Source organism: Medicago sativa, chromosome 8 (genome assembly GCF_051527215.1).
Source record: "Medicago sativa cultivar Bolivia chromosome 8, Bolivia_mono, whole genome shotgun sequence".
NCBI classification, from domain to species: domain Eukaryota; kingdom Viridiplantae; phylum Streptophyta; class Magnoliopsida; order Fabales; family Fabaceae; genus Medicago; species Medicago sativa.
Genome location: NC_140756.1, coordinates 58,977,974 through 58,999,202, shown reverse-complemented (window position 1 = coordinate 58,999,202; position 21,229 = coordinate 58,977,974).

The following is a 21,229-nucleotide window of genomic DNA, read 5'->3' as shown; positions in this document are numbered from 1 at the left end:
TGTTCCCTCATTTGATTCAGGTTCTTGATCAAATTGTTATTCCAAAAGTCCACTTGGAGGATAAACTTGTCTGGAAGCATACTAGTACAGGTTGTATGTCTCTCAAGGAAGCTTATTTTCATAAATCCCAACCAGGTCAGAGAATTCATTGGGCAAAAAATATCTGGAGTCCTGACATTCCACCATCCAAGTCCATGATGGCTTGGAGATTCATGCACGATAGATTACCTACTGATGAGAAGATGAAGGAGAGAGGGAATAACATGGTTTCTATGTGCACCAATTGCAAATCTGCTGAAGAAACTTCAACTCATTTATTTTTGCAGTGCTCCTTCGCTTCGAAATTGTGGATTTGGCTGTCTTCTATTCTAAATTTCCCCCTGATCTTTAATGAAGCATCTGATATATGGAAATTATGTGACAGGAGATGTACTCCGCAGTGCAAAATTGCTATTACTGCTTGTTTAGTGAATATTATCAACAACATATGGTATGCTCGTAATCAAGCAAGATTCCAAAATAAAACCATTCACTAGAAAGTGGCGATCAACCTTATATTATCTAGCACTGCTTTCTCTGGAAATCACACAAAGAAAACCGCTGCTGTAGACATGACAGAATTCAGGATTCTCAAAGCTTTGAAGATTAATATTCATCCTCCCAATGCTCCTACCATCAAGGAGGTGATTTGGGCTCCTCCGATTACTTCATGGCTGAAGGTAAACACAGATGGTGCAGTCACAAGGAACCCTTCAAAAGCCGCCTGTGGGGGTATTTTTAGATCCTCTGAAGGCTTCACAAGAGGATGTTTTGCTCAAAACTTATCTACAGAATCAGCCTTCATTGCTGAGATCTTTGGAGCAATCTTAGCTATAGAAATAGCACATCACAATAATTGGAATCAATTATGGCTTGAAACGGATTCAATGCTCCTGCTGCTAGCTTTCAAGAACTCTCTTATGATTCCTTGGTCTCTCAGAAACAGGTGGGTAAATTGCATGGAGGTTACAAAAAGCATGAATTTTATGGTGTCTCATATTTATAGGGAAGGTAATGGTTGTGCCGATGCTCTAGCTAATATAGGTTTGGATTTAACTGGTTTTGTTTGGTGGCAAGATGCTCCCAACATAATTAGACAGGAAGTGGTTAAAAAAATGTTGGGAATGCCCAACTTTAGGTTTAGCACCTTTTGAAAAGGTTTGGGATATATCCCACTTTTCTTTATGTATGCTTTTCTCTTTATTTGAATGAATTTGGGTAGTGCACTTTGCACTACTTTTTGCTTAAAAAAAAAATAATTACATGATTCTTTTAATATCTTTTTTAATATATATGTTATGTAATGACAATATTATGATTTAAATTTTTATGACCTTTTCAAGTGAATGCCATTTTTTTTCTCAATTGTAGTTTTATTTTGTTTATTTAGTAACCAAAGAGTAAATCATAAATAAATTACGTACTTACTTAGTAGCAACTAACAAGCGAACAGAAGGAGGTTGCACTTGCGTGTGTTCTGTTGCAATGCCTAGAAAACATAACAGTGGTCGAACAACTCACTAAAAGAGGGCAAATTGTTATAATTCCCAATCTAATTTCCTAATTTTAAAAACAAATAACTAAACCGTATCGCTTAAATTTGATAAGAAACAAATGTAAGGTATAACATAAAAAGACATTGGTAACTTCTGAACACTTTTTCACACCTTCCATGTGTAACTACGTCCTAAAATATCCAAGTTAACTGATTGTCGTTTAACAACCATAATCCATCATTTCGTTCTTGTTTGTTTATAAATATTTCAGATTTCATAATCACTTTCCACATTCAATTAACATTATACCAACACATCTCAAACTCATAATTGAAACAAAATGCAGAAAACAAACTCAAATATTGAGATCCTAAGAGTGCAAGCTCTATCAATTCTCTGCACACCCCACCCTTTTCTTGAATTTTCTGGCTTTGCTCCCATTCCAGACAACGATGATCCAATTCTTTGCAGAAAACAACAAATTAAGAACGACGCTCTTTTTGATTTTGATGGCTTTTCTCCCGTTCAAGATAAAGCTGATCCATTTTGTAGTACAAAACAACAAATTGACAACGATGCTTTTCTTGATTTTGATGGCTTTTCTCCAGCTGAAGATAAAGTGGATCCATATTATAGAACCGAAGAACAAATTCAAGACAATGATGAAGAAAATGTTGAAGAAGGGGAGTTTAGTTTTGCATGCACCAAAGTCCAAGGAATGCATATATTTGCCGATGATATATTTGAAAATGGAAAAATACGACAAAAACCACATACTTTTGACCAATCTCTATTCATCTATCCCACCTCAAATAATAATGCCTCACATCTTCGACCACCACTAAAGAAGATCTTTATTAAGAATTCCGTAAATCGACACTCAATGCTAGGTGGTATTTCAAAAGAATCTCAAAATGAGTCATTGCAGAATATGACAATGGTGGAGATAAAGGCTTCAAATGAATGTTATGAAAAAAGCAACTCCACAGGGTCATCAAAATTGTGGAAATTTAGACAAAACATGAATCTTCGAAGTAACAGCGACCATAAGGATTCTTTAGTTTTATTGAATGCTTCGGCTACAAAAAATTCCAAAAAGCCAAAGGTAGAAAACATTGTCAATAAAAAGAGGAAGGATGAAAACCACAAAAATGGATTATCAGCTTACGAGAAGTTGTACGTGTCTAATAAAACGAGGAAGGATAGCAACAAAAGAAGATCATTTTTGCCTTACAAACATCATTTATTCGGGCTATTTACCAACATGAATGGATTGAGTAGGAACCTGCACCCCTTTTGAGTTTGAATTGTCGAGTTTTATCATGTTGGAAGTATATATGATTTTTGAGATAGTAGAATACTTTAATGTACATAAAATAAGCTAATTAGCAATAGGTTTTATTTCTCTCATTATGAAAACCAAGAGTTCTAATTTTCTCGCATGATAATGTAGAGTGAATGATCTAATGTTTGTTTATATAATACACATTTTCATGTGTATCTCATTAAATAGAAACACATGGTTAACATGTTTTTTTAACTATATCCACTTAACTGGGAAGGAAACATGAAACATGACAAGGAATATAAACCTTTGATTTCATCTAACACTCTCGTCGCCCTAGTAGTATGTAAATTTATCCTTTAAGAGTATATTTGGTATTTTCAATAGAAGAACTATAAAAATTATATATATTTTAATATAGAATTATATATATGAAAATGTTTAGTGCGCCATCCATCACAAGTGTTCTACCTGACAACCTTATGTTAAATCAAATAGAGTTAGTACTTAACATAATCAGTGTTTACAACAAGTTTCAAACAACTTATGTCTACCATTATATGGGTTTATAGCAAAAATAATGGAAGAACGAGTGTTCAATAATTGTAATTTACAACTTCTTTGTCCTTGTACATGTGTTTTCTACAATAGGTTTGTTTTCATCTTAGAACAGAAAATGTTGCAGAGAGATCCTAAAGAGGGAGTAAAAATTGGTTACATAAAAAATCTTAAATGTATACATATAATTTTAGTCCCTCAAAATATATTATTTTTTGACATTGAGCCCCTGTAAAAAATATTTTTGTTTCTTTTTGGTCCCTGCAAATATACCACGTTATGCTTTGATCATTCATGATTTATTTTAGTCTCAAACAAATATGTTAACCTTGAAATTGGTCCCTATATTATTCATTTTAGTGCTTATTTTGAGGGATTAAAATCAAATATTCAAAATTTACTAGGACCAGTTCGAATATGAATATATATTGTACGGACTGAAACAAAAATATTATGGACTAAAAGCGATGTTTTTTTAAAATTTGCAAGGACAAAAATAAATATACATGGAATGAACCAAATCTCTCGATATTTACATGGACTATTTGCGTATTTGTGCACAAACAACAACATATAATTTTATTGGAGAATATTAAGATGAATGAAATAAAGTGGTTCATAAAAAAAAATATGTTGACGATTAAGCTAAAGAAAATATTCATATTACAAGTTTTATGATTATTACGTACTGAAAAAACTTTTTTTTTCTCGGTTACATTTCATAACAACACATTGTCTTCCTTTGTTACTAATAAAAAATTCAATAATAAATAAAATATTTAAAGGTTAGCAGACATGAGGTTCATATATGCAAAACATATGTCGCTTATTTATAATCTTTAGAGAATGCAATATAGTATATTATATAGATAAAAAACAAATTTGGAAAACAAAATATAAATAAGAAAATCATAAATGCTATATGATAAAATTTCATACTTAAATAAAAAATTTGTATTCTCCTCTTCTTATCAATCATCCTATGCATTAGAATATTGTTGAAAAATGAGTGAAAAACATTTCGAGTTCATATATCTTCAACATGTTCCTTCTATTATCTTTATAAATCTATTTAGAGCATGTAACAATAACAACATATCCATTTTTTTTAGTAACATATCCTAATCTTTTGTGTTCTTATAAAGATTTAATTACATGATTCTTTTAATATCTTTTTTAATATATATGTTATGTAATGACAATATTATGATTTAAATTTTTATGACCTTTTCAAGTGAATGCCATTTTTTTTCTCAATTGTAGTTTTATTTTGTTTATTTAGTAACCAAAGAGTAAATCATAAATAAATTACGTACTTACTTAGTAGCAACTAACAAGCGAACAGAAGGAGGTTGCACTTGCGTGTGTTTTGTTGCAATGCCTAGAAAACATAACAGTGGTCGAACAACTCACTAAAAGAGGGCAAATTGTTATAATTCCCAATCTAATTTCCTAATTTTAAAAACAAATAACTAAACCGTATCGCTTAAATTTGATAAGAAACAAATGTAAGGTATAACATAAAAAGACATTGGTAACTTCTGAACACTCTTTCACACCTTCCATGTGTAACTACGTCCTAAAATATCCAAGTTAACTGATTGTCGTTTAACAACCATAATCCATCATTTCGTTCTTGTTTGTTTATAAATATTTCAGATTTCATAATCACTTTCCACATTCAATTAACATTATACCAACACATCTCAAACTCATAATTGAAACAAAATGCAGAAAACAAACTCAAATATTGAGATCCTAAGAGTGCAAGCTCTATCAATTCTCTGCACACCCCACCCTTTTCTTGAATTTTCTGGCTTTGCTCCCATTCCAGACAACGATGATCCAATTCTTTGCAGAAAACAACAAATTAAGAACGACGCTCTTTTTGATTTTGATGGCTTTTCTCACGTTCAAGATAAAGCTGATCCATTTTGTAGTACAAAACAACAAATTGACAACGATGCTTTTCTTGATTTTGATGGCTTTTCTCCAGCTGAAGATAATGTGGATCCATATTATAGAACCAAAGAACAAATTCAAGACAATGATGAAGAAAATGTTGAAGAAGGGGAGTTTAGTTTTGCATGCACCAAAGTCCAAGGAATGCATATATTTGCCGATGATATATTTGAAAATGGAAAAATACGACAAAAACCACATACTTTTGACCAATCTCTATTCATCTATCCCACCTCAAATAATAATGCCTCACATCTTCGACCACCACTAAAGAAGATCTTTATTAAGAATTCCGTAAATCGACACTCAATGCTAGGTGGTATTTCAAAAGAATCTCAAAATGAGTCATTGCAGAATATGACAATGGTGGAGATAAAGGCTTCAAATGAATGTTATGAAAAAAGCAACTCCACAGGGTCATCAAAATTGTGGAAATTTAGACAAAACATGAATCTTCGAAGTAACAGCGACCATAAGGATTCTTTAGTTTTATTGAATGCTTCGGCTACAAAAAATTCGAAAAAGCCAAAGGTAGAAAACATTGTCAATAAAAAGAGGAAGGATGAAAAACACAAAAATGGATTATCAGCTTACGAGAAGTTGTACGTGTCTAATAAAACGAGGAAGGATAGCAACAAAAGAAGATCATTTTTGCCTTACAAACACCATTTATTCGGGCTATTTACCAACATGAATGGATTGAGTAGGAACCTGCACCCCTTTTGAGTTTGAATTGTCGAGTTTTATCATGTTGGAAGTATATATGATTTTTGAGATAGTAGAATACTTTAATGTACATAAAATAAGCTAATTAGCAATAGGTTTTATTTCTCTCATTATGAAAACCAAGAGTTCTAATTTTCTCGCATGATAATGTAGAGTGAATGATCTAATGTTTGTTTATATAATACACATTTTCATGTGTATCTCATTAAATAGAAACACATGGTTAACATGTTTTTTTAACTATATCCACTTAACTGGGAAGGAAACATGAAACATGACAAGGAATATAAACCTTTGATTTCATCTAACACTCTCGTCGCCCTAGTAGTATGTAAATTTATCCTTTAAGAGTATATTTGGTATTTTCAATAGAAGAACTATAAAAATTATATATATTTTAATATAGAATTATATATTTGAAAATGTTTAGTGCGCCATCCATCACAAGTGTTCTACCTGACAACCTTATGTTAAATCAAATAGAGTTAGTACTTAACATAATCAGTGTTTACAACAAGTTTCAAACAACTTATGTCTACCATTATATGGGTTTATAGCAAAAATAATGGAAGAACGAGTGTTCAATAATTGTAATTTACAACTTCTTTGTCCTTGTACATGTGTTTTCTACAATAGGTTTGTTTTCATCTTAGAAGAGAAAATGTTGCAGAGAGATCCTAAAGAGGGAGTAAAAATTGGTTACATAAAAAATCTTAAATGTATACATATAATTTTAGTCCCTCAAAATATATTATTTTTTGACATTGAGCCCCTGTAAAAAATATTTTTGTTTCTTTTTGGTCCCTGCAAATATACCACGTTATGCTTTGATCATTCATGATTTATTTTAGTCTCAAACAAATATGTTAACCTTGAAATTGGTCCCTATATTATTCATTTTAGTGCTTATTTTGAGGGATTAAAATCAAATATTCAAAATTTACTAGGACCAGTTCGAATATGAATATATATTGTACGGACTAAAACAAAAATATTATGGACTAAAAGCGATGTTTTTTTAAAATTTGCAAGGACAAAAATAAATATACATGGAATGAACCAAATCTCTCGATATTTACATGGACTATTTGCGTATTTGTGCACAAACAACAACATATAATTTTATTGGAGAATATTAAGATGAATGAAATAAAGTGGTTCATAAAAAAAAATATGTTGATGATTAAGCTAAAGAAAATATTCATATTACAAGTTTTATGATTATTACGTACTGAAAAAACTTTTTTTTTCTCGGTTACATTTCATAACAACACATTGTTTTCCTTTGTTACTAATAAAAAATTCAATAATAAATAAAATATTTAAAGGTTAGCAGACATGAGGTTCATATATGCAAAACATATGTCGCTTATTTATAATCTTTAGAGAATGCAATATAGTATATTATATAGATAAAAAACAAATTTGGAAAACAAAATATAAATAAGAAAATCATAAATGCTATATGATAAAATTTCATACTTAAATAAAAAATTTGTATTCTCCTCTTCTTATCAATCATCCTATGCATTAGAATATTGTTGAAAAATGAGTGAAAAACATTTCGAGTTCATATATCTTCAACATGTTCCTTCTATTATCTTTATAAATCTATTTAGAGCATGTAACAATAACAACATATCCATTTTTTTTAGTAACATATCCTAATCTTTTGTGTTCTTATAAAGATTTAATTACATGATTCTTTTAATATCTTTTTTAATATATATGTTATGTAATGACAATATTATGATTTAAATTTTTATGACCTTTTCAAGTGAATGCCATTTTTTTTCTCAATTGTAGTTTTATTTTGTTTATTTAGTAACCAAAGAGTAAATCATAAATAAATTACGTACTTACTTAGTAGCAACTAACAAGCGAACAGAAGGAGGTTGCACTTGCGTGTGTTTTGTTGCAATGCCTAAAAAACATAACAGTGGTCGAACAACTCACTAAAAGAGGGCAAATTGTTATAATTCCCAATCTAATTTCCTAATTTTAAAAACAAATAACTAAACCGTATCGCTTAAATTTGATAAGAAACAAATGTAAGGTATAACATAAAAAGACATTGGTAACTTCTGAACACTCTTTCACACCTTCCATGTGTAACTACGTCCTAAAATATCCAAGTTAACTGATTGTCGTTTAACAACCATAATCCATCATTTCGTTCTTGTTTGTTTATAAATATTTCAGATTTCATAATCACTTTCCACATTCAATTAACATTATACCAACACATCTCAAACTCATAATTGAAACAAAATGCAGAAAACAAACTCAAATATTGAGATCCTAAGAGTGCAAGCTCTATCAATTCTCTGCACACCCCACCCTTTTCTTGAATTTTCTGGCTTTGCTCCCATTCCAGACAACGATGATCCAATTCTTTGCAGAAAACAACAAATTAAGAACGACGCTCTTTTTGATTTTGATGGCTTTTCTCCCATTCAAGATAAAGCTGATCCATTTTGTAGTACAAAACAACAAATTGACAACGATGCTTTTCTTGATTTTGATGGCTTTTCTCCAGCTGAAGATAAAGTGGATCCATATTATAGAACAAAAGAACAAATTCAAGACAATGATGAAGAAAATGTTGAAGAAGGGGAGTTTAGTTTTGCATGCACCAAAGTCCAAGGAATGCATATATTTGCCGATGATATATTTGAAAATGGAAAAATACGACAAAAACCACATACTTTTGACCAATCTCTATTCATCTATCCCACCTCAAATAATAATGCCTCACATCTTCGACCACCACTAAAGAAGATCTTTATTAAGAATTCCGTAAATCGACACTCAATGCTAGGTGGTATTTCAAAAGAATCTCAAAATGAGTCATTGCAGAATATGACAATGGTGGAGATAAAGGCTTCAAATGAATGTTATGAAAAAAGCAACTCCACAGGGTCATCAAAATTGTGGAAATTTAGACAAAACATGAATCTTCGAAGTAACAGCGACCATAAGGATTCTTTAGTTTTATTGAATGCTTCGGCTACAAAAAATTCCAAAAAGCCAAAGGTAGAAAACATTGTCAATAAAAAGAGGAAGGATGAAAAACACAAAAATGGATTATCAGCTTACGAGAAGTTGTACGTGTCTAATAAAACGAGGAAGGATAGCAACAAAAGAAGATCATTTTTGCCTTACAAACACCATTTATTCGGGCTATTTACCAACATGAATGGATTGAGTAGGAACCTGCACCCCTTTTGAGTTTGAATTGTCGAGTTTTATCATGTTGGAAGTATATATGATTTTTGAGATAGTAGAATACTTTAATGTACATAAAATAAGCTAATTAGCAATAGGTTTTATTTCTCTCATTATGAAAACCAAGAGTTCTAATTTTCTCGCATGATAATGTAGAGTGAATGATCTAATGTTTGTTTATATAATACACATTTTCATGTGTATCTCATTAAATAGAAACACATGGTTAACATGTTTTTTTTAACTATATCCACTTAACTGGGAAGGAAACATGAAACATGACAAGGAATATAAACCTTTGATTTCATCTAACACTCTCGTCGCCCTAGTAGTATGTAAATTTATCCTTTAAGAGTATATTTGGTATTTTCAATAGAAGAACTATAAAAATTATATATATTTTAATATAGAATTATATATTTGAAAATGTTTAGTGCGCCATCCATCACAAGTGTTCTACCTGACAACCTTATGTTAAATCAAATAGAGTTAGTACTTAACATAATCAGTGTTTACAACAAGTTTCAAACAACTTATGTCTACCATTATATGGGTTTATAGCAAAAATAATGGAAGAACGAGTGTTCAATAATTGTAATTTACAACTTCTTTGTCCTTGTACATGTGTTTTCTACAATAGGTTTGTTTTCATCTTAGAAGAGAAAATGTTGCAAAGAGATCCTAAAGAGGGAGTAAAAATTGGTTACATAAAAAATCTTAAATGTATACATATAATTTTAGTCCCTCAAAATATATTATTTTTTGACATTGAGCCCCTGTAAAAAAATATTTTTGTTTCTTTTTGGTCCCTGCAAATATACCACGTTATGCTTTGATCATTCATGATTTATTTTAGTCTCAAACAAATATGTTAACCTTGAAATTGGTCCCTATATTATTCATTTTAGTGCTTATTTTGAGGGATTAAAATCAAATATTCAAAATTTACTAGGACCAGTTCGAATATGAATATATATTGTACGGACTAAACAAAAATATTATGGACTAAAAGCGATGTTTTTTTAAAATTTGCAAGGACAAAAATAAATATACATGGAATGAACCAAATCTCTCGATATTTACATGGACTATTTGCGTATTTGTGCACAAACAACAACATATAATTTTATTGGAGAATATTAAGATGAATGAAATAAAGTGGTTCATAAAAAAAATATGTTGATGATTAAGCTAAAGAAAATATTCATATTACAAGTTTTATGATTATTACGTACTGAAAAAACTTTTTTTTTCTCGGTTACATTTCATAACAACACATTGTTTTCCTTTGTTACTAATAAAAAATTCAATAATAAATAAAATATTTAAAGGTTAGCAGACATGAGGTTCATATATGCAAAACATATGTCGCTTATTTATAATCTTTAGAGAATGCAATATAGTATATTATATAGATAAAAAACAAATTTGGAAAACAAAATATAAATAAGAAAATCATAAATGCTATATGATAAAATTTCATACTTAAATAAAAAATTTGTATTCTCCTCTTCTTATCAATCATCCTATGCATTAGAATATTGTTGAAAAATGAGTGAAAAACATTTCGAGTTCATATATCTTCAACATGTTCCTTCTATTATCTTTATAAATCTATTTAGAGCATGTAACAATAACAACATATCCATTTTTTTTAGTAACATATCCTAATCTTTTGTGTTCTTATAAAGATTTAATTACATGATTCTTTTAATATCTTTTTTAATATATATGTTATGTAATGACAATATTATGATTTAAATTTTTATGACCTTTTCAAGTGAATGCCATTTTTTTTCTCAATTGTAGTTTTATTTTGTTTATTTAGTAACCAAAGAGTAAATCATAAATAAATTACGTACTTACTTAGTAGCAACTAACAAGCGAACAGAAGGAGGTTGCACTTGCGTGTGTTCTGTTGCAATGCCTAGAAAACATAACAGTGGTTGAACAACTCACTAAAAGAGGGCAAATTGTTATAATTCCCAATCTAATTTCCTAATTTTAAAAACAAATAACTAAACCGTATCGCTTAAATTTGATAAGAAACAAATGTAAGGTATAACATAAAAAGACATTGGTAACTTCTGAACACTTTTTCACACCTTCCATGTGTAACTACGTCCTAAAATATCCAAGTTAACTGATTGTCGTTTAACAACCATAATCCATCATTTCGTTCTTGTTTGTTTATAAATATTTCAGATTTCATAATCACTTTCCACATTCAATTAACATTATACCAACACATCTCAAACTCATAATTGAAACAAAATGCAGAAAACAAACTCAAATATTGAGATCCTAAGAGTGCAAGCTCTATCAATTCTCTGCACACCCCACCCTTTTCTTGAATTTTCTGGCTTTGCTCCCATTCCAGACAACGATGATCCAATTCTTTGCAGAAAACAACAAATTAAGAACGACGCTCTTTTTGATTTTGATGGCTTTTCTCCCGTTCAAGATAAAGCTGATCCATTTTGTAGTACAAAACAACAAATTGACAACGATGCTTTTCTTGATTTTGATGGCTTTTCTCCAGCTGAAGATAAAGTGGATCCATATTATAGAACCAAAGAACAAATTCAAGACAATGATGAAGAAAATGTTGAAGAAGGGGAGTTTAGTTTTGCATGCACCAAAGTCCAACGAATGCATATATTTGCCGATGATATATTTGAAAATGGAAAAATACGACAAAAACCACATACTTTTGACCAATCTCTATTCATCTATCCCACCTCAAATAATAATGCCTCACATCTTCGACCACCACTAAAGAAGATCTTTATTAAGAATTCCGTAAATCGACACTCAATGCTAGGTGGTATTTCAAAAGAATCTCAAAATGAGTCATTGCAGAATATGACAATGGTGGAGATAAAGGCTTCAAATGAATGTTATGAAAAAAGCAACTCCACAGGGTCATCAAAATTGTGGAAATTTAGACAAAACATGAATCTTCGAAGTAACAGCGACCATAAGGATTCTTTAGTTTTATTGAATGCTTCGGCTACAAAAAATTCCAAAAAGCCAAAGGTAGAAAACATTGTCAATAAAAAGAGGAAGGATGAAAAACACAAAAATGGATTATCAGCTTACGAGAAGTTGTACGTGTCTAATAAAAAGAGGAAGGATAGCAACAAAAGAAGATCATTTTTGCCTTACAAACACCATTTATTCGGGCTATTTACCAACATGAATGGATTGAGTAGGAACCTGCACCCCTTTTGAGTTTGAATTGTCGAGTTTTATCATGTTGGAAGTATATATGATTTTTGAGATAGTAGAATACTTTAATGTACATAAAATAAGCTAATTAGCAATAGGTTTTATTTCTCTCATTATGAAAACCAAGAGTTCTAATTTTCTCGCATGATAATGTAGAGTGAATGATCTAATGTTTGTTTATATAATACACATTTTCATGTGTATCTCATTAAATAGAAACACATGGTTAACATGTTTTTTTAACTATATCCACTTAACTGGGAAGGAAACATGAAACATGACAAGGAATATAAACCTTTGATTTCATCTAACACTCTCGTCGCCCTAGTAGTATGTAAATTTATCCTTTAAGAGTATATTTGGTATTTTCAATAGAAGAACTATAAAAATTATATATATTTTAATATAGAATTATATATTTGAAAATGTTTAGTGCGCCATCCATCACAAGTGTTCTACCTGACAACCTTATGTTAAATCAAATAGAGTTAGTACTTAACATAATCAGTGTTTACAACAAGTTTCAAACAACTTATGTCTACCATTATATGGGTTTATAGCAAAAATAATGGAAGAACGAGTGTTCAATAATTGTAATTTACAACTTCTTTGTCCTTGTACATGTGTTTTCTACAATAGGTTTGTTTTCATCTTAGAAGAGAAAATGTTGCAGAGAGATCCTAAAGAGGGAGTAAAAATTGGTTACATAAAAAATCTTAAATGTATACATATAATTTTAGTTCCTCAAAATATATTATTTTTTGACATTGAGCCCCTGTAAAAATTATTTTTGTTTCTTTTTGGTCCCTGCAAATATACCACGTTATGCTTTGATCATTCATGATTTATTTTTGTCTCAAACAAATATGTTAACCTTGAAATTGGTCCCTATATTATTCATTTTAGTGCTTATTTTGAGGGATTAAAATCAAATATTCAAAATTTACTAGGACCAGTTCGAATATGAATATATATTGTACGGACTAAAACAAAAATATTATGGACTAAAAGCGATGTTTTTTTAAAATTTGCAAGGACAAAAATAAATATACATGGAATGAACCAAATCTCTCGATATTTACATGGACTATTTGCGTATTTGTGCACAAACAACAACATATAATTTTATTGGAGAATATTAAGATGAATGAAATAAAGTGGTTCATAAAAAAAAAATATGTTGATGATTAAGCTAAAGAAAATATTCATATTACAAGTTTTATGATTATTACGTACTGAAAAAACTTTTTTTTTCTCGGTTACATTTCATAACAACACATTGTTTTCCTTTGTTACTAATAAAAAATTCAATAATAAATAAAATATTTAAAGGTTAGCAGACATGAGGTTCATATATGCAAAACATATGTCGCTTATTTATAATCTTTAGAGAATGCAATATAGTATATTATATAGATAAAAAACAAATTTGGAAAACAAAATATAAATAAGAAAATCATAAATGCTATATGATAAAATTTCATACTTAAATAAAAAATTTGTATTCTCCTCTTCTTATCAATCATCCTATGCATTAGAATATTGTGGAAAAATGAGTGAAAAACATTTCGAGTTAATATATCTTCAACATGTTCCTTCTATTATCTTTATAAATCTATTTAGAGCATGTAACAATAACAACATATCCATTTTTTTTTAGTAACATATCCTAATCTTTTGTGTTCTTATAAAGATTTAATTACATGATTCTTTTAATATCTTTTTTAATATATATGTTATGTAATGACAATATTATGATTTAAATTTTTATGACCTTTTCAAGTGAATGCCATTTTTTTTCTCAATTGTAGTTTTATTTTGTTTATTTAGTAACCAAAGAGTAAATCATAAATAAATTACGTACTTACTTAGTAGCAACTAACAAGCGAACAGAAGGAGGTTGCACTTGCGTGTGTTCTGTTGCAATGCCTAGAAAACATAACAGTGGTCGAACAACTCACTAAAAGAGGGCAAATTGTTATAATTCCCAATCTAATTTCCTAATTTTAAAAACAAATAACTAAACCGTATCGCTTAAATTTGATAAGAAACAAATGTAAGGTATAACATAAAAAGACATTGGTAACTTCTGAACACTCTTTCACACCTTCCATGTGTAACTACGTCCTAAAATATCCAAGTTAACTGATTGTCGTTTAACAACCATAATCCATCATTTCGTTCTTGTTTGTTTATAAATATTTCAGATTTCATAATCACTTTCCACATTCAATTAACATTATACCAACACATCTCAAACTCATAATTGAAACAAAATGCAGAAAACAAACTCAAATATTGAGATCCTAAGAGTGCAAGCTCTATCAATTCTCTGCACACCCCACCCTTTTCTTGAATTTTCTGGCTTTTCTCCCATTCCAGACAACGATGATCCAATTCTTTGCAGAAAACAACAAATTAAGAACGACGCTCTTTTTGATTTTGATGGCTTTTCTCCCGTTCAAGATAAAGCTGATCCATTTTGTAGTACAAAACAACAAATTGACAACGATGCTTTTCTTGATTTTGATGGCTTTTCTCCAGCTGAAGATAAAGTGGATCCATATTATAGAACCAAAGAACAAATTCAAGACAATGATGAAGAAAATGTTGAAGAAGGGGAGTTTAGTTTTGCATGCACCAAAGTCCAAGGAATGCATATATTTGCCGATGATATATTTGAAAATGGAAAAATACGACAAAAACCACATACTTTTGACCAATCTCTATTCATCTATCCCACCTCAAATAATAATGCCTCACATCTTCGACCACCACTAAGGAAGATCTTTATTAGGAATTCCGTAAATCGACACTCAATGCTAGGTGGTATTTCAAAAGAATCTCAAAATGAGTCATTGCAGAATATGACAATGGTGGAGATAAAGGCTTCAAATGAATGTTATGAAAAAAGCAACTCCACAGGGTCATCAAAATTGTGGAAATTTAGACAAAACATGAATCTTCGAAGTAACAGCGACCATAAGGATTCTTTAGTTTTATTGAATGCTTCGGCTACAAAAAATTCCAAAAAGCCAAAGGTAGAAAACATTGTCAATAAAAAGAGGAAGGATGAAAAACACAAAAATGGATTATCAGCTTACGAGAAGTTGTACGTGTCTAATAAAACGAGGAAGGATAGCAACAAAAGAAGATCATTTTTGCCTTACAAACACCATTTATTCGGGCTATTTACCAACATGAATGGATTGAGTAGGAACCTGCACCCCTTTTGAGTTTGAATTGTCGAGTTTTATCATGTTGGAAGTATATATGATTTTTGAGATAGTAGAATACTTTAATGTACATAAAATAAGCTAATTAGCAATAGGTTTTATTTCTCTCATTATGAAAACCAAGAGTTCTAATTTTCTCGCATGATAATGTAGAGTGAATGATCTAATGTTTGTTTATATAATACACATTTTCATGTGTATCTCATTAAATAGAAACACATGGTTAACATGTTTTTTTAACTATATCCACTTAACTGGGAAGGAAACATGAAACATGACAAGGAATATAAACCTTTGATTTCATCTAACACTCTCGTCGCCCTAGTAGTATGTAAATTTATCCTTTAAGAGTATATTTGGTATTTTCAATAGAAGAACTATAAAAATTATATATATTTTAATATAGAATTATATATTTGAAAATGTTTAGTGCGCCATCCATCACAAGTGTTCTACCTGACAACCTTATGTTAAATCAAATAGAGTTAGTACTTAACATAATCAGTGTTTACAACAAGCTTCAAACAACTTATGTCTGCCATTATATGGGCTTATAGCAAAAATAATGGAAGAACGAGTGTTCAATAATTGTAATTTACAACTTCTTTGTCCTTGTACATGTGTTTTCTACAATAGGTTTGTTTTCATCTTAGAAGAGAAAATGTTGCAGAGAGATCCTAAAGAGGGAGTAAAAATTGGTTACATAAAAAATCTTAAATGTATACATATAATTTTAGTCCCTCAAAATATATTATTTTTTGACATTGAGCCCCTGTAAAAAATATTTTTGTTTCTTTTTGGTCCCGGCAAATATACCACGTTATGCTTTGATCATTCATGATTTATTTTAGTCTCAAACAAATATGTTAACCTTGAAATTGGTCCCTATATTATTCATTTTAGTGCTTATTTTGAGGGATTAAAATCAAATATTCAAAATTTACTAGGACCAGTTCGAATATGAATATATATTGTACGGACTAAAACAAAAATATTATGGACTAAAAGCGATGTTTTTTTAAAATTTGCAAGGACAAAAATAAATATACATGGAATGAACCAAATCTCTCGATATTTACATGGACTATTTGCGTATTTGTGCACAAACAACAACATATAATTTTATTGGAGAATATTAAGATGAATGAAATAAAGTGGTTCATAAAAAAAAATATGTTGATGATTAAGCTAAAGAAAATATTCATATTACAAGTTTTATGATTATTACGTACTGAAAAAACTTTTTTTTTCTCGGTTACATTTCATAACAACACATTGTTTTCCTTTGTTACTAATAAAAAATTCAATAATAAATAAAATATTTAAAGGTTAGCAGACATGAGGTTCATATATGCAAAACATATGTCGCTTATTTATAATCTTTAGAGAATGCAATTGTAACATCCCGCTCGTCAGCTAATGGAAATTTCATCTGCTAAATGTATCAGAGGACTAAGATTCATAGAAAGTGATCATGATGAATAAAGTTAAGTACGACGAAAGATATTAATGAGTAATATCAGTCAAGCATGAGTTATGTATCAGAGTCAGGTAAACACGGTTGAGACGAAGGGCATTTAAGTAAACTCGCGCAAGGGAGTATATAAGTGTTTTTGGGGCTAAAATATTCATTTTCCCATTTCACTTCTCTCTCTAGGTTTTGGAAAACCTTTCCCTCCTCCTTCTCTCTAGATATGCGCCCTCCTTCCTTCTCCAATCCATCCAAACTTCTTCCAAATCATGATCATGCATGGATTAAGGCAGCTTAGCAAGCAAGAAACACACAAGGGAAAGGATTGAGGCATGGTTTGGTGAAAAAGGGCTAAGGATCAAAAGCTAGGGTTTGATGCTAGATGCTTGAGAATTGCAAGGAACATGTTAGGTGAGTTCCATAGATAGATTATCACCCTTTGGGTTGTGTAATTCCATGTTTTAAGGATTGATTTATGTTTATGAGAGGTTTTGAACCCTAATGCCTCTTTGAGCAAAACTTGTCAATTACATGTTAGTTTGCCATGGAATATGTTTAGAAATGTATATATATGTTGCTGGATGTTTTGGTGCATTGCAGGAACCATTAGAATGAGTTCTGGGTCAAAAACTGGAAATTTTGTACCTCAGACCCGAAGAACTACGCTATTAGCGAAATCTACGCTAATAGCGAAATTCTTCAGGATGAACCACGCTATTAGCGAAATCTACGCTAATAGCGAAATTGACAGGATGAGCCACGCCCCAGCTGAGCTATTAGCGCAGCTCTCTGGACTTGGCCAACTTGCTTTGGCCTGTTGGCCCAGTTCAGGGTCCGTGGTGCATTCCGAAGCTTTTCTTTCAACGTTTTACAACTTTATAACCCCAAAACAACATCTAGGCAATGCACATAACATCAAACGATTCTTGAAATGAAAATCATGGCAATCTTAACATGAATGGCAAGAGTGATTCAAGAGAGATTAGCCGAATTACTCGGGTAGCAAAGAACTAGGCATGGGATGAAAGTAGAGCCTTGACATAGCTTGTCAAGAACTAGAATAGTTAGTAAAGAATAGAATGCTAGGCATGAGTAGTATGCTTGATTAGATGCGAAGTGATATAGAGTATTCTCTTCGTATAGAAACTAGAGTGCCATGCGAGTGTGGCCAGACGTGAATTGATTAGACATCTCTTCACATAGCAAGTTAAGCAAGCATATAGTTTACCTCTAGTTGGATCGTATAGGCATCCGAGGTAAAAGAGATAGCTAGCATAGATTTAATACTCATGCATATTTATAGACCCAGACTTTAAAGTTAAAGGTGCCATGTCTCTTGTGTCCACACTAGGTTGGTGCAAGGGGTTTCCATTAGGTGAAACGGGGTTAGCCGTAAGGAACCCGCATGTCACTTAGTAAGTAAGATGTAGTGGTCGTGTCTCTTGTGTCCACACTAGGTTGGTTCAAGAGGTTTCCATTAGGTGAAATGGGGTTAGCCGTAAGGATCCCGCACGTCACTGCAGGAGTGCCGTTGGTTATACCTTAGATAGGTTTCCATCGGATAGATAGGGATTGCGCTCGGGGTTACTCCACTCGGGGCTTTCCGTAAAATGAACTCAGATAATGCTTGTTTGTTAAACGCTAACTTATGAATGAATCTGACTGTGCATATTATTAGATATATTATGTTATGTCATAGAGCCTTGACGTAGATCGTCAAGAAATAGTAGAGCCTTGACGTAGATCATCAAGAATAGTAGAACATAGACGTAGATCGTCAAAACTAGTATGATAGCAAGATAAGATACGTTGTTAGAAACATCGTATTTTGCATTAGAGCAAATAGAGAAAGATATGCCGATGACGATCTTAGGTTTCCCCTAATCGTCCAGTTTAGAACCGTGTCATGATTATGTTAGAATTAGGCCTCGGTACGTAGAGCGTATTCTTGGCATCGCGGTTTTAGATTCCCCTTGACCGCCATGACACGTATAGGAAGTGAAGCCTATAACAGTGAGATAAGACTATGACGGCCCTAGTATGCACAACCGTCTAAGTATGCAAGTCCCCACACACGTATAATCAACCGGCAGGTTGTATTTTAGACACGTGGTGACCGTAGGTTTCCCCTGAGGTTGCCTATAGCCTAGGATTTAGGGGAACTCACTGAGACATTATGTCTCATCCCAATCCTTATTTGTTTCAGATAAACAGGTTGGATGGCACGCTAGTAGCCGAATGGATATATCAGCAAGTGTTCGTTCGTACCCGCTGCAGGATGGTAGGGATATGCAAGGACACATTTATCATATTTTAGAAAAGTCGAGTTACTTTATTATTGTACGAACGCACATTGTTGTATTAGATATTCATTGTGAGTTTTTATGTTGTAAATCTTTAATGTATCCAATACTAAATAAACGCACATGCTAGACTTTCTAGATACGTCTAGTATGGGTGTTACATTTGGTATCAGAGCAGGTCGATTCAGATCGTGCCTTGGGTCATTAAGTTACAACAAAGGTAGTGGGACCATTGGGTTCCGGGTAAATGTTCTAGTTGTTGTTGTTAGTTGAGCCTGATCAACTCAATTTAGCATTCGACGATTAGAATGGATGCCTGAGAGCTGAATAGGATCCTGGAGGAACGAAGTATGTGATGAAGATGCACCAGAAAGTGTGAACTCAGAAGTAAAAACTCGGAATGAGTATTAGTAAGAAGTTGATCGTGCCAGTAGGTGGCCGGTGAACTAAGCAAGTAGAAGTACGAATCCTCCGGGAATGTAAGGCAATGTTGAGAAGGGTCTTTCCGATAGTGCTGGGTAAGTTGTTAGAGGCACCTTGTATACCCGTAAGTGAAGAGTACAGAAATATCTTAGCAGGACCTGCAGCTTCAGTAAGGGTCGTAGTTAGAATGGAATTGTATTCCGGAAAGTAAGCGCAAGGCTACAAGATAGAAAGCAGTCGACGTATGTTGACGTAATTAGTGGACTCTCAGGATTAGTGTTATGTTATTAAAGTTATGGACTTGAATGTTCAAAGTGAACAAGGTTCTAGTGTTCGGGAAGCTACGTTAAGCGGTAACGCAGAGAGTAAGCTACTCGTAGTAGAAAAGGATTCAGTGAAAGTTTTATGTTATCAGGAATGAAGCATCAGTTTCTAAAGTGCCGAGAATTGTATCGAATTAGGTTGATGCTTGCCATGCATATGTAGTAGAATATATTTTAGATTTTGGGAATGACTGATGTGCATTGATTTACTTGAGAGAAGAAAAAAAATTTATGCAAAGTATGTTTTGAAAAATTGAGCTGAAGAAACTCATCAATAGCGAACCCGGAGCGAAATTTTCAGTTCGTCTCTAGGGAATGCAGCGACCATTGGAGAGTTGTCTTCACCATCTTTTATGCGATGAGAAATTGTTTTTTTTATATTGAGTGACGAATGCATATCACCCCCCCTAAAGTTTTCAAAAAGGGAAAAAGGCATGGGCAACCATCAACGAAAATTGATCCGGTTTAACGTGACTTTGGAAGTTAATGTGTCAAGAAATAAGAATGAGTTTGGACCAAGAGTTTAGAGGCATCAGTATCTAGAATGGAAGTCACAGATGTGAAATCATGAAGCAAGAAGTTAAATGGTGCAAAGTCATATGAAATCACTAGGATTTTGGATTTCGCAGAGTTAAGAGTACCTCTCGAATCTATGTTTTGCTTGATGAACTTGCGAAGGCTCGTTAGGATGCTAAGTTGTAAAGTTTACATGATTTTAGAAAGACATACGCATATGGGTGATTGAAGTTGACATTTTTGAAATTCAAAATGAAATTTTGTAGGTACCGGTTTGTTACGACTCGCGTAGTTTGGGCTAAACTCACTAGGACTAAGATTTGATGACACATACGTGTTGTCAACTCGTCCTGGGATTTTAGAGTAACTACTGGGACCTAGATTCAGTATATGTTTTATATATAGTTATAAATCATCAACGTCAATGACCCG